Here is a 12063-nt window from a genome sequence, read left to right as displayed (position 1 = left end):
GAGAAGACTGGGGTTGGCGGCGTGAACACAGCCTGAAGGGGGCTAGTGCTCCACAGCTAGCTGGGAGGGAGTCCAGGAAAAAGTCTGGAGCTGCCAAAGAAGCAAGAGACTTTTTCTTGCCTCTTGGTTTCCTGGTGCGCGAGGAGGGGGGATTAAGAGCACCGCTTAAAGGAGCTCCAGAGATGGGCGAGAGGCGTGGCTATCAGTGCGGACACCAGAGACGGGCATGAGATGCTAAGGCTGCTGCTGAGCCACCAAGAAGCCTGTGTGCGAGCACAGGTCACTCTCTACACCTCCCCTCCCGGGAGCCTGTGCAGCCCGCCACTACCATGGTCCCGTGATCCAGGGACAACTTCCCCGGGAGAATGCACATTGCGCCTCAGGCTGTTGCAACGTCATGCTGGCCTCTGCCACCGCAGGCTCGCCCCGCATCCGTACCCCTCCCACCCCCGGCCTGAGTGAGCCAGAGCCCCCGAATCAGCTGCTCCTTTAACCCCGTCCTGTCTGAGTGAAGAACAGACGCCCTCAGGCGACCTACACGCAGAGGCGGGGCCACATCCAAAGGTGAACCCTGGGAGCTGGGCGAACAAAGAAAAGAAAGGGAAATCTCTCCCAGCAGCCTCAGGAGCAGTGGATTAAATGTCCACAATCAACTTGATGTACCCTGCATCTGTGAAATACCTGAATAGACAACATATCATCCCAAAATGAGGAGGTGGATTTTGGGAGCAATGATATAAATATTTTTTTCCCCTTTTTCTCTATTTGTGAGTGTGTATGTGTATGCTGCTGTGTGTGATTTTGCCTGTATAGCTTTGCTTTTACCATTTGTCCTAGGGTTCTGTCTGTCCTTTTTTTTTCTTATTACTTAAAAAATTTTTTTCTTAATAATTATGTTTTATCTTTTATTTTAATAACTTTTTTATTTTATTTTATTTTATTTTATCTTCTTTCTTTCTTTCTTTTTTTTCTCCCTTTTATTCTGACCCATGTGGAGGACAGGCTCTTGGGGTTCCAGCCAGGCATCAGGGCTGTGCCACTGAGGTGGGAGAGCCAAGTTCAGGACACTGGTCCACAGGAGACCTCCCAGCTCCACGTAATATCAAAAGGCGAAAATCTCCCAGAGATCTCCATCTCAAGGGCAAGACCCAGATCCACTCAACGACCAGCAAGATACAGTGCTGGACACCATATGCCAAACAACTACCAAGATAGGAACACAAACCCATACATTAGCAGAGAGGCTGCCTGAAATCATAATAAGGCCACAGACACCCCAAAACACACCACCAGACGTGGACCTGCCCACCAGAAAGACAAAACCCAGCCTCATCCACCAGACACAGGCACTAGTCCGCTCCACCAGGAAGCCTACACAACCCACTGAACCAACCTTAGCCACTGGGGACAGATACCAAAAACAACGGGAACTACGAACATGCAGCCTGCAAAAAGGAGACCCCCAAACACAGTAAGTTAAGCAAAATGAGAAGACAGAGAAACACACAGCAGATGAAGTAGAAAGGCAAAAACCCACCAGACCTAACAAATGAAGAGGAAATAGGCAGTGTACCTGAAAAAGAATTCAGAATAATGATAGTAAAGATGATCCAAAATCTTGGAAGTAGAATGGAGAGAATACAAGAAACGTTTAACAAGGACCTAGAAGAACAAAAGAGCAAACAAACAGTGATGAAGAACACAATAAGTTAAATTAAAAATTCTCTAGAAGGGAGCAATAGCAGAATAACTGAGGCAGAAGAAGGGATAAGTGACCTGGAAGATAAAATAGTGGAAATAACTACTGCAGAGCAGAATAAAGAAAAAGAAATGAAAACAATTGAGGACAGTCTCAGAGACCTCTGGGACAACATTAAATGCACCAACATTCGAGTTATAGGGGTCCCAGAAGAAGAAGAGAAAAAGAAAGGAGCTGAGAAAATATTTGAAGAGATTATAGTTGAAAACTTCCCTAATATGGGAAAGGAAATAGTTAATCAAGTCCAGGAAGTGTAGAGAGTCCCATACAGGCCAAATCCAAGGAGAGCCACGCCAAGACACATATTAATCAAACTATCAAAAATTAAATACAAAGAACAAATATTAAAAGGAGCAAGGGAAAAACAACAAATAACACATAAGGGAATCCCCATAAGGTTAAGAGCTGATCTTTCAGCAGAAACTCTGCAAGCCAGAAGGGAGTGACCGGACATACTTAAAGTGATGAAGGAGAACAACGTACAACCAAGATTACTCTACCCAGCAAGGATCTCATTCAGATTTGACGGAGAAATTAAAACCTTTACAGACAAGCAAAAGCTAAGAGAATTCAGCACCACCAAACCAGCTTTACAACAAATGCTAAAGGAACTTTTCTAGGCAGGAAACACAAGAGAAGGAAAAGACCTACAATAATAAACCCAAAACAATTAAGAAAATGTTCATAGGAACATACATATCGATAATTACCTTAAATGTAAATGGATTAAATGCTCCAACCAAAAGACATAGATTGGCTGAATGGATACAAAAACAAGACCCGTATATATGCTGTATACAACAGACCCACTTCAGACCTAGGGACACATACAGACTGAAAGTGAGGGGATGGAAAAAAACATATTCCATGCAAATGGAAATCAAAAGAAAGCTGGAGTAGCAATTCTCATATCAGACAAAATAGACTTTAAAACAAAGACTATTACAAGAGACAAAGAAGGACACTACATAAAGATCAAGGGATCAATCCAAGAAGAAGATGTAACAATTGTAAATATTTATGCACCCAACATAGGAGCACTTCAATACATAAGGCAAATGCTAACAGCCATAAAAGGGGAAATTGACAGTAACACAATCATAGTACGGGACTTTAACACCCTACTTTCACCAATGGACAACTCATCCAAAATGAAAATAAATAAGGAACACAATCTTTAAATGATACATTAAACAAGGTGGACTTAATTGATATTTATAGGACATTCCACCCAAAAACAACAGAATACACATTCTTCTCAAGTGCTCATGGACCATTCTCCAGGATAGATCATATCTTGGGTCACAAATCAAGCCTTGGTAAATTTAAGAAAATTGAAATCGTATCAAGTATCTTTTCTGACCACAATGCTATGAGACTAGATATCAATTACATGAAAAAATCTGTAAGAAATACAAACACATGGAGGCTAAACAACACACTACTTAATAACCAAGAGATCACTGCAGAAATCAAAGAGGAAATCAAAAAATACCTAGAAACAAATGACAATGAAAACACAATGACCCAAAACCTATGGGATGCAGCAAAAGCAGTTCTAAGAGGGAAGTTTATAGCAATAAAATCCTACCTTAAGAATCAAGAAACATCTCAAATAAACAACCTAACCTTACACCTAAAGCAATTAGAGAAAGAAGAACAAAAAACCCCAAAGTTAGCAGAAGGAAAGAAATCATAAAGATCAGATCAGAAGTAAATGAAAAAGAAATGAGGGAAACAATAGCAAAAATCAATAAAACTAAAAGTTGGTTCTTTGAGAAGATAAACAAAATTGACAAAAAATTAGACAGACTCATCAAGAACAAAAGGGAGAAGACTCAAATCAATAGAACTAAAAATGAAAAAGGAAAAGTAACAACTGACACTGCAGAAATACAAAGGATCATGAGAAATTACTATAAGCAACTCTATGCCAATAAAATGGACAACCTGGAAGAAATGGACAAATTCTTAGAAATGCACGACCTTCCGAGACTGAACCAGGAAGAAATAGAAAATATGAACAGACCAATCACAAGCACTGAAATTGAAACTGTGATTAAAAATCTTCCAACAAACAAAAGCTCAGGACCAGAGGGCTTCACAGGCGACTTCTATCAAACATAGAGAAGAGCTAACACCTATCCTTCTCAAACTCTTCCAAAATATAGCAGAGGGAGGAACACTCCCAAACTCATTCTACAAGGCCACCATCACTCTGATACCAAAACCAGACAAAGATGTCACAAAGAAAGAAAACTGCAGGCCAATATCACTGATGAACATAGATGCAAAAATCCTTAACAAAATACTAGCAATCAGTATCCAACAGCACATTAAAAGGTTCATACACTATGAGTAAGTGGGGTTTATCCCAGGAATGCAAGGATTCTTCAATATACGCAAATCAATCAATGTGATATACCACATTAACAAATTGAAGGAGAAAAACCATATGATCATCTCAATAGATGCAGAGAAAGCTTTCGACAAAACTCAACACCCATTTATGATAAAAACCCTCCAGAAAGTAGGCATAGAGGGAACTTTCCTCAACATAAAAGGTCATATATGACAAGCCCACAGCCAACATCGTCCTCAATGGTGAAAAACTGAAACCATTTCCACTAAGATCAGGAACAAGACAAGGTTGCCCACTCTCACCACTATTTTTCAAAATAGTTTTGGCAGTTTTAGCCACAGCAATCAGAGAAGAAGAAGAAATAAAAGGAATCCAAATTGGAAAAGAAGAAGTAAAGCTGTTACTGTTTGCAGATGACATGATTCTACACATAGACAATCCTAAAGATGCTACCATAAAACTACTAGAGCTAATCAATGAATTTGGTAAAGTAGCAGGCTACAAAATTAATGCACAGAAATCTCTTGCATTCCTATACACTAATGATGAAAAATCTGAAAGTGAAATTAAGAAAACACTCCCGTTTACCATTGCAACAAAAAGAATAAAATATCTAGGAATAAACCTTCCTTAGGAGCCAAACGCCCTGTATGCAGAAAATTATAAGACACTGAAGAAAGAAATTAAAGATGATACAAATAGATGGAGAGATATACCATGTTCTTGGATTGGGAGAATCAGCATTTTGAAAATGACTCTACTACCCAAAGCAATCTACAGATTCAGTGCAATCCCTATCAAACTACCACTGGCATTTTTCACAGAACTAGAACAAAATATTTCACAATTTGTATGGAAACACAAAAGACCCCAAATAGCCAAAGCAATCTTGAGAAAGAAAAACAGAGCTGGAGGAATCAGGCTCCCTGACTTCAGACTACACTACAAAGCTACAGTAATCAACACAGTATGGTAGTGACACAAAAACAGAAATATAGATCAATGGAACAGGATAGAAAGCCCAGAGATAAACCCACACACCTATGGTCACCTTATCTTTTTTTATTTTTTTTTAAACATCTTTATTGAAGTATAATTGCTTTACAATGGTGTGTTAGTTTCTGCTTTATAACAAAGTGAATCAGTTATACATATACATATGTTCCCATATCTCTTCCCTCTTGCATCTCCCTCCCTCCCACCCTCCCTATCCCACCCCTCTAGGTGGTCACAAAGCACCGAGCTGATCTCCCTGTGCTATGTGGCTGCTTCCCACTAGCTATCTATTTTACATTTGATGGTGTATATATTTCCATGACACTCTCTCACCCTGTCACATCTCACCCCTCCCCCTCCCCATACCCTCAAGTCCATTCTCTAGTAGGTCTGTGTCTTTATTCCCGTCTTGCCACTAGGTTCTTCATGACCTTTTTTTTCCCCTTAGATTCCATATATATGTGTTAGCATACTGTATTTGTTTTTCTCTTTCTGACTTACTTCACTCTGTATGACAGACTCTAACTCCATCCACCTCATTACAAATACCTCCATTTCATTTCTTTTTATGGCTGAGTAATATTCCATTGTATATATGTGCCGGTCACCTTATCTTTGATGAAGGAGGCAAGAATATACAGTGGAGAAAGGACAGCCTCTTCAATAAGTGGAGCTGGGAAAACTGGACAGGTACATGTAAAAGAATGAAATTAGAACACTCCCTGACACCATACACAAAAATAACCTCAAAATGGATTAAAGACCTAAATGTAAGGCCAGACACTATCACACTCTTAGAGGAAAACATAGGCAGAACACTCTATGACACAAATCACAGCAAGATCCTTTTTGACCCAGCTCCTAGAGAAATGGAAATAAAAACAAAAATAAACAAATGGGACCTAATGAAACCTAAAAGCTTTTGCACAGCAAAGGAAACCATAAATAAGACCAAAAGACAACCCTCAGAATGGGAGAAAATATTTGCAAATAAAGCAACTGACAAAGGATTAATCTCCAAAACATACAAGCAACTCATGCAGCTCAATATCAAAACGACAAGCAACCCAAAGCAAACATGGGCAGAAGACCTAAATAGACATTTCTCCAAAGAAGATATACAGATTTCCAACAAACAAACACATGAAAGAATGCTCAACATCATTAGCCATTAGAGAAATGCAAGTGAAAACTACAATGAGATATCATCACACCAGTGAGAATGGCCATCATCAAAAAATCTAGAAACAATAAATGCTGGAGAGGGTGTGCAGAAAAGGGAACCCTCTTGCACTGTTGGTGGGAATGTAAATTGATACAGCCACTATGGAGAACAGTATGGAGGTTCCTTAAAAAACTAAAAATAGAACTACCATATGACCCAGCAATCCCACTACTGGGCATATACCCTGAGAAAACCATAATTCAAAAAGACTCATGTACTAAAATGTTTACTGCAGCTCTATGTACAATAGCCAGGACATGGAAGCAACGAAGTGTCCATCAACAGATGAATGGATAAAGAAGATGTGCCACATATATAGAATGGAATATTAGTTAGCCATAAAAAAGGAACGAAACTGAGTTATTTGTAGTGAGGTGGATGGACCTAGAGACTGTCATACAGAGTGAAGTAAGTCAGAAAGAGAAAAACAAATACAGTATGCTAACACATATATATATGGAATGTAAAAAAAAAAAATGGTCAGAAGGACCTAGGGGCAAGACGGGAATAAAGATGCATACCTACTGCAGAATGGACTTGAGGATACGGGGAGGGGGAAGGGTAAGATGGGACGAAGTGAGAGAGTGGCATGGACATATATACACTACCAAACGTAAAATAGGTAGCTAGTGGGAAGCAGCTGCATAGCACAGGGAGATCAGCTCGGTGCTTTGTGACCACCTAGAGGGGTGGGATAGGGAGGGTGGGAGGGAGGGAGATGCAAGAGGGAAGAGATATGTGGACATATGTATATGCATAACTGATTCACTTTGTTATAAAGCAGAAACTAACACACCATTGTAAAGCAATTATACTCCAATAAAGATGTTAAAAAAAAAAAAAAGAAAAAGAAGACAGGAAAGAGAGGGAATAATTCTTTGTGGCAAAACCATAGAAGAAACAGAGAGGAATCAGAGTCATAAGTAGAAGATCTCTCTTGAAAGAGCAGAGGCAAAGAATAAAGGGTATGGGTGTAGGGTTTTGTGTGTGTGTTGTGGGGGGGGTGGTGGTGAAAGGGAGAAAGTTGAAATAGTTCTCACATAATAGCCTTCATTTTCACTCAGTGGTCGGAGCCAAGGTCATCTGCTAAGATTAAGGCAGGTTGAGGTAGCACAGGAGTTTTAGACAAATGATTAAAATTTGGAATAACTGCAGAGGGGAATGCGAGAGAATGCTGACACCAGACAAGCGTGTCGGAGGCCTTCAGAACTGCAGAATCTGTGTGCTCTTTTTGCAGAAGATAAAGCACACTGAGAAAAAAGAAAAAGTAACACCAACAAAGTCTCTTGCTCAAATACTCTTTGTTTTAAAAGTGCTGTGGCTTACCTTCTGTTTCTATTTTAGAAGAGAAACTTTATTCTTTTTATCTCTATTTATTTTTATGAAGTATGCTAATTTTGTATAAAGATTAGATACAAATTGTAACAACCCTGCTGGTAATCTGAGTGCTATAACAGTTATTTTTTCATTCATTCTTACAGCTCCCTTTTGATCATCTATTATGCACCAGACACTATGTTATATGCCATGGAGATTATTGTCTAGTAAAGGTAAAAGTCATTACACAAATATCAAACAAATGAGTATATAATTATAATAGTGATTAAAATGATGAAGGAAAAGCACGGGATGCTATGAAAAGTATAATGAGTAATCTAATTTAGAATGGAAGGTCAGCTCTGAGATACTAACATATAATTAACATGTAATCTGAGACCTGATGGCTAAATCAGAGCTAGCCAGATGAAGTGATTAAACAGGAAAGGAGTAATCAAAGAGCCAAAGTTGATTGCATGTTCCAAGTACAAGGAATACCAGATGGTAAGGCCCTGAGGTGAAAAGGAAAAGCCAAATACAATGCAAATATTCACATTATTACACTGTTGTAAACCGGTCATCATATCAGCTTCTCATTCTTAAAAGTGATTGTATCTATACCATTTTTCATTGAACATGCTCAGGTAAAAGTCAATATGAATTTAAATTAATTAAAAGCATATTTTAACGTTTCACAGTCTAATTTCAATTGTAACTATCACCAAGGCTAGTTATTTTTAAGGACCTACTCTATTTTACAAATCATTTCATTCAATTTTTAGTGATATGTCTAACTGTAGGCATCATACTGTCTCATAGACATATGCACTTCAGCTGAAAATTCTTTCCAAATAACTGGCAATAGCTCTGTGACTTAATCTGAAACATCCAACTCTTCTGCAAAGGCCTGGACATTTGGATGAGACCCCTATTAAAAAAAAAAAACCTTAATGTTCTTTGTTCCCACTAGCTAATGTAATTTTAAGTACCATGCTACTGAAATAAATGCCTCTTATAAAGCTACTTAAAGGCTTTAAGATAGTAATGAGTCTGCTAAATTATAATATAATAATAATCTGTACATATATACTACTAATACCTTTAATTATCACACTATGTTCTGCCATTTCACATTGATTGATAATATAGAGGGCAGCCACAGAATCAGCTAATTCACAGGCTGAATAAGAGACAAAGATGGTTTATGAAGACATTTAATGATACTTGACAATTTCCTGAAAATATCTAGCTCTAGCAAGTGTATATAAAATGATATCATTTCTTCTAAATAAAACTCAAGCAATAACACATTCTATTCTAGTTGTTAACATGACTGTTTTGAAGGAGAAATTATCCCTCTTATTTTGATCAACATGATAGAAAGCTGGGATCAACATGATAGAAAGCTGTGCCATGTTAAAAGCATTCACCTCTGGTGAATTCCCTCTGGCATAGTTGTGTCATGGAGCATTTCTCATTCTAGGGAAAAGGTGTAGAATTTGAAATACTGCCTCTTCTTCCATCTACAGAATTGTCAGATGACAAGGGATCAGTCTCTAGCATCTTAAGGATGATACCAGAAAGTTTATAGCAGCAATAAAATATTGCAGATGCAAGAGATAAAACAGAAAAGAATAGTTATGAGAGGGTAGAAGCTCAAAGTATAAATTTTAGCTAAGTGTTTATTTTAAAGAAATGAGTACTTCACCCTCTTATTTCTCTTAATATAGTAATACATTTTGGATTTTATATTCAGAAAAACAAATCATTGTTATTGTTTAGCTTTTATGATGACGAAGTGAAATTTTTTTAAAAACAAACTTTCTGTTTTAGGATATCTTTAGATTTACAGAAAAGTTGCAAGTATAGTAGAGTATTTTCTGCATTCAGTTTTCTTATTGATAATGTCTTAAATTAACACATACATTTGCCACAACTAATGAGCCAATACTGACACATTCATATTAACTAAAGTCCATTCTTTATTCAGATTTCCTTAGTTTTTAACCTAATGTCCTTTTTCTATTCCAGGAATCCATCCAGGATACCACATTACATTTAGTCATCATGTCTCCCAGGATCCTCTAGACTGGCAGTTTCTCAGAATCTCCTTGGTTTTGAGGAGTACTGATCAGATATTGATTTCTTAGAATGCTCTTCAATTTGGGTTTGTCTCATGTTTTTCTCATGGTTAGAGTTAGACTACAAGTTCTTGGAAGGAAGAACACAAGTAAAGTACCATTTTCATTACATTACATCCAAGGTACATACTAAGGTGACTTATCATTGATGTTAACCCTGATCACATGACTGAGGTAGTTAGTATTTGCCAGCTGTATCCACTGCAAGAGTACCCTCCATTTCCATTCTGTATTCTTTGGAAGGATGTCACTATGTGCAATCCACACTTGGAGATTTATGCTCTATCTTCTTGATGGTGGAATATCTACATAAAATATTTGAAATTCCTGTGTATGGGAGATTTGTCCTTTGCATCAGTATGGATCATGAGTATTAATTTTATACTTTGGGCAATATTTCAATACTACTTATTTTGTTGTTGAAATTGTTCCAGAGTTGGCCTTCAGGAGCTCTTTTAGTTGGCTCCTGTATCCTTTTGACATAACCTTATCATTTTGTTTCTTAAGTACTTCCTTACTTTCTGGTTCTATAAGACACTCTAGCATCATCTTGTATATCCTCTGCATTAGCCCTAGAATCATATTGGGGTATTGCTGCTTCTAGACCCTCTCAGCAGACAGCTAGGAAATACAGTAAGTCCCCTACATACGAACCTTCAAGTTGTGAACTTTCAAAGATGTGAAAATGTGTTCACGTGTCTGGCATACATTGCCACATGCGTGCACCCTCTCCAAGTGGTTGTGCTTTTGCATACTTTACTGTACATTACTGTATAGAGTACAGTAGTACAGATTCTTAATTTCAAGCCCAGGATGTCTGGAAGCAAGTGTATAAGCAGCAGTGATGTAGCTGGTACTACTATACTTTTCAAGGTACTGTACTGTAAGATTAAAAATGTTTTCTTTATTTTTTGTGTTTGCTTTTTTATGTATTATTTGTGTGAAAAGTATTATAAACTTATTACAGTACAGTACTATATAGCCGATTGTGTTAATTGGGTACCTAGGCTAACTTTGTTGGACGTACGAACACACTGGACTTAATGAACACACTCTCAGAACGGAGCTCTTTCGAATGTAGGAGACTTACTGTATATGAAATGATTTTAATACATTCAATCACATATTAATTTTGAACTATGTACCTGGCACTTGGATGACAAATATAAATTATTTAGAGATGGAATGCAGAACACTGTGTTGACTATAATGTGGCATCTAGGTGACATGACTGACTCATCATCAATAGAGTTCATGTTATGGTTATTTCTCAATTAGTGGGAATGGATCTCTCCTGCATACATTTCTTTTTTTTTTAATGTTTATTTATTTATTTATTTTCTTATTAGTCATCCATTTTATACACATCAGTGTATACATGTCAATCCCAATCGCCCAATTCATCACACCACCACCCCCACCCCCGCCGCTTTCCCCCCTTGGTGTCCATACGTTTTTTTCTCCACTTCTGTGTTTAAATTTCTGCTCTGCAAAGCGGTTCATCTGTACCATTTTCTAGGTTCCACATATATGCGTTAATATACAATATTTGTTTTTCTCTTTCTGACTTACTTCACTCTGTATGACAGTCTCTGGATGCATCCACATCTCTACAAATGACCCAATTTCGTTCGTTTTTATGGCTGAGTAATATTCCGTTGTATATATGTACCACATCTTCTTTATCCATTCGTCTCTAGATGGGCATTTAGGTTGCTTCCATGACCAGGCTATTGTAAATAGTGCTGCAATGAACATTGGGGTGCATGTGTCTTTTGGAACTATGTTTTTTTCTAGGTATATGCCCAGTAGTGGGATTGCTGGGTCATGCAGTAATTCTAATTTTAGTTCTTTAAGGAACCTCCATACTGTTCTCCAGAGTGGCTGTATCAATTTACATTTCCACCAAAAGTGCAAGAGGGTTCCCTTTCCTCTACATCCTCTCCAGAATGTGTTGTTTGTATATTTTCTGATGATGCCCATTCTAACAGGTGTGAGAGATACCTCATTGTAGTTTTGATTTGCATTTCTCTAATAATTAGTGATGTTGAGCAGCTTTCCATGTGCTTCTTGGCCATCTGTATGTCTTCTTTGGAGAAATATCTATTTAGGTCTTCTGCCCATTTTTGGATTGGGGTGTTTGTTTTCTTAATATTGAGCTGCATGAGCTGTTTATATATTTTGGAGATTAATGCTTTGTCTGATGATTCATTTGCAAATATTTTCTCCCATTCTGGGGGTTGTCTTTTAGTCTTGTTTATGG

The 12063-nt window shown here is 37.8% G+C and overlaps 1 protein-coding gene across 4 annotated transcripts in view; it reads right to left on the bottom strand.

Annotated features, from left to right (window-relative positions):
* The window catches only part of FAM133A (family with sequence similarity 133 member A), an 89773-nt gene that overhangs the window by 34517 nt on the left and 43193 nt on the right, over nucleotides 1-12063 (bottom strand). The window lies entirely within an intron of this gene.

Source organism: Balaenoptera physalus (assembly GCF_965194825.1).
Source record: "Balaenoptera physalus genome assembly, chromosome: X".
NCBI classification, from domain to species: Eukaryota; Metazoa; Chordata; class Mammalia; order Artiodactyla; family Balaenopteridae; genus Balaenoptera; species Balaenoptera physalus.
Note: the sequence above shows the minus strand (reverse complement) of the source record. Positions and strands in the feature narration are given on the sequence as shown.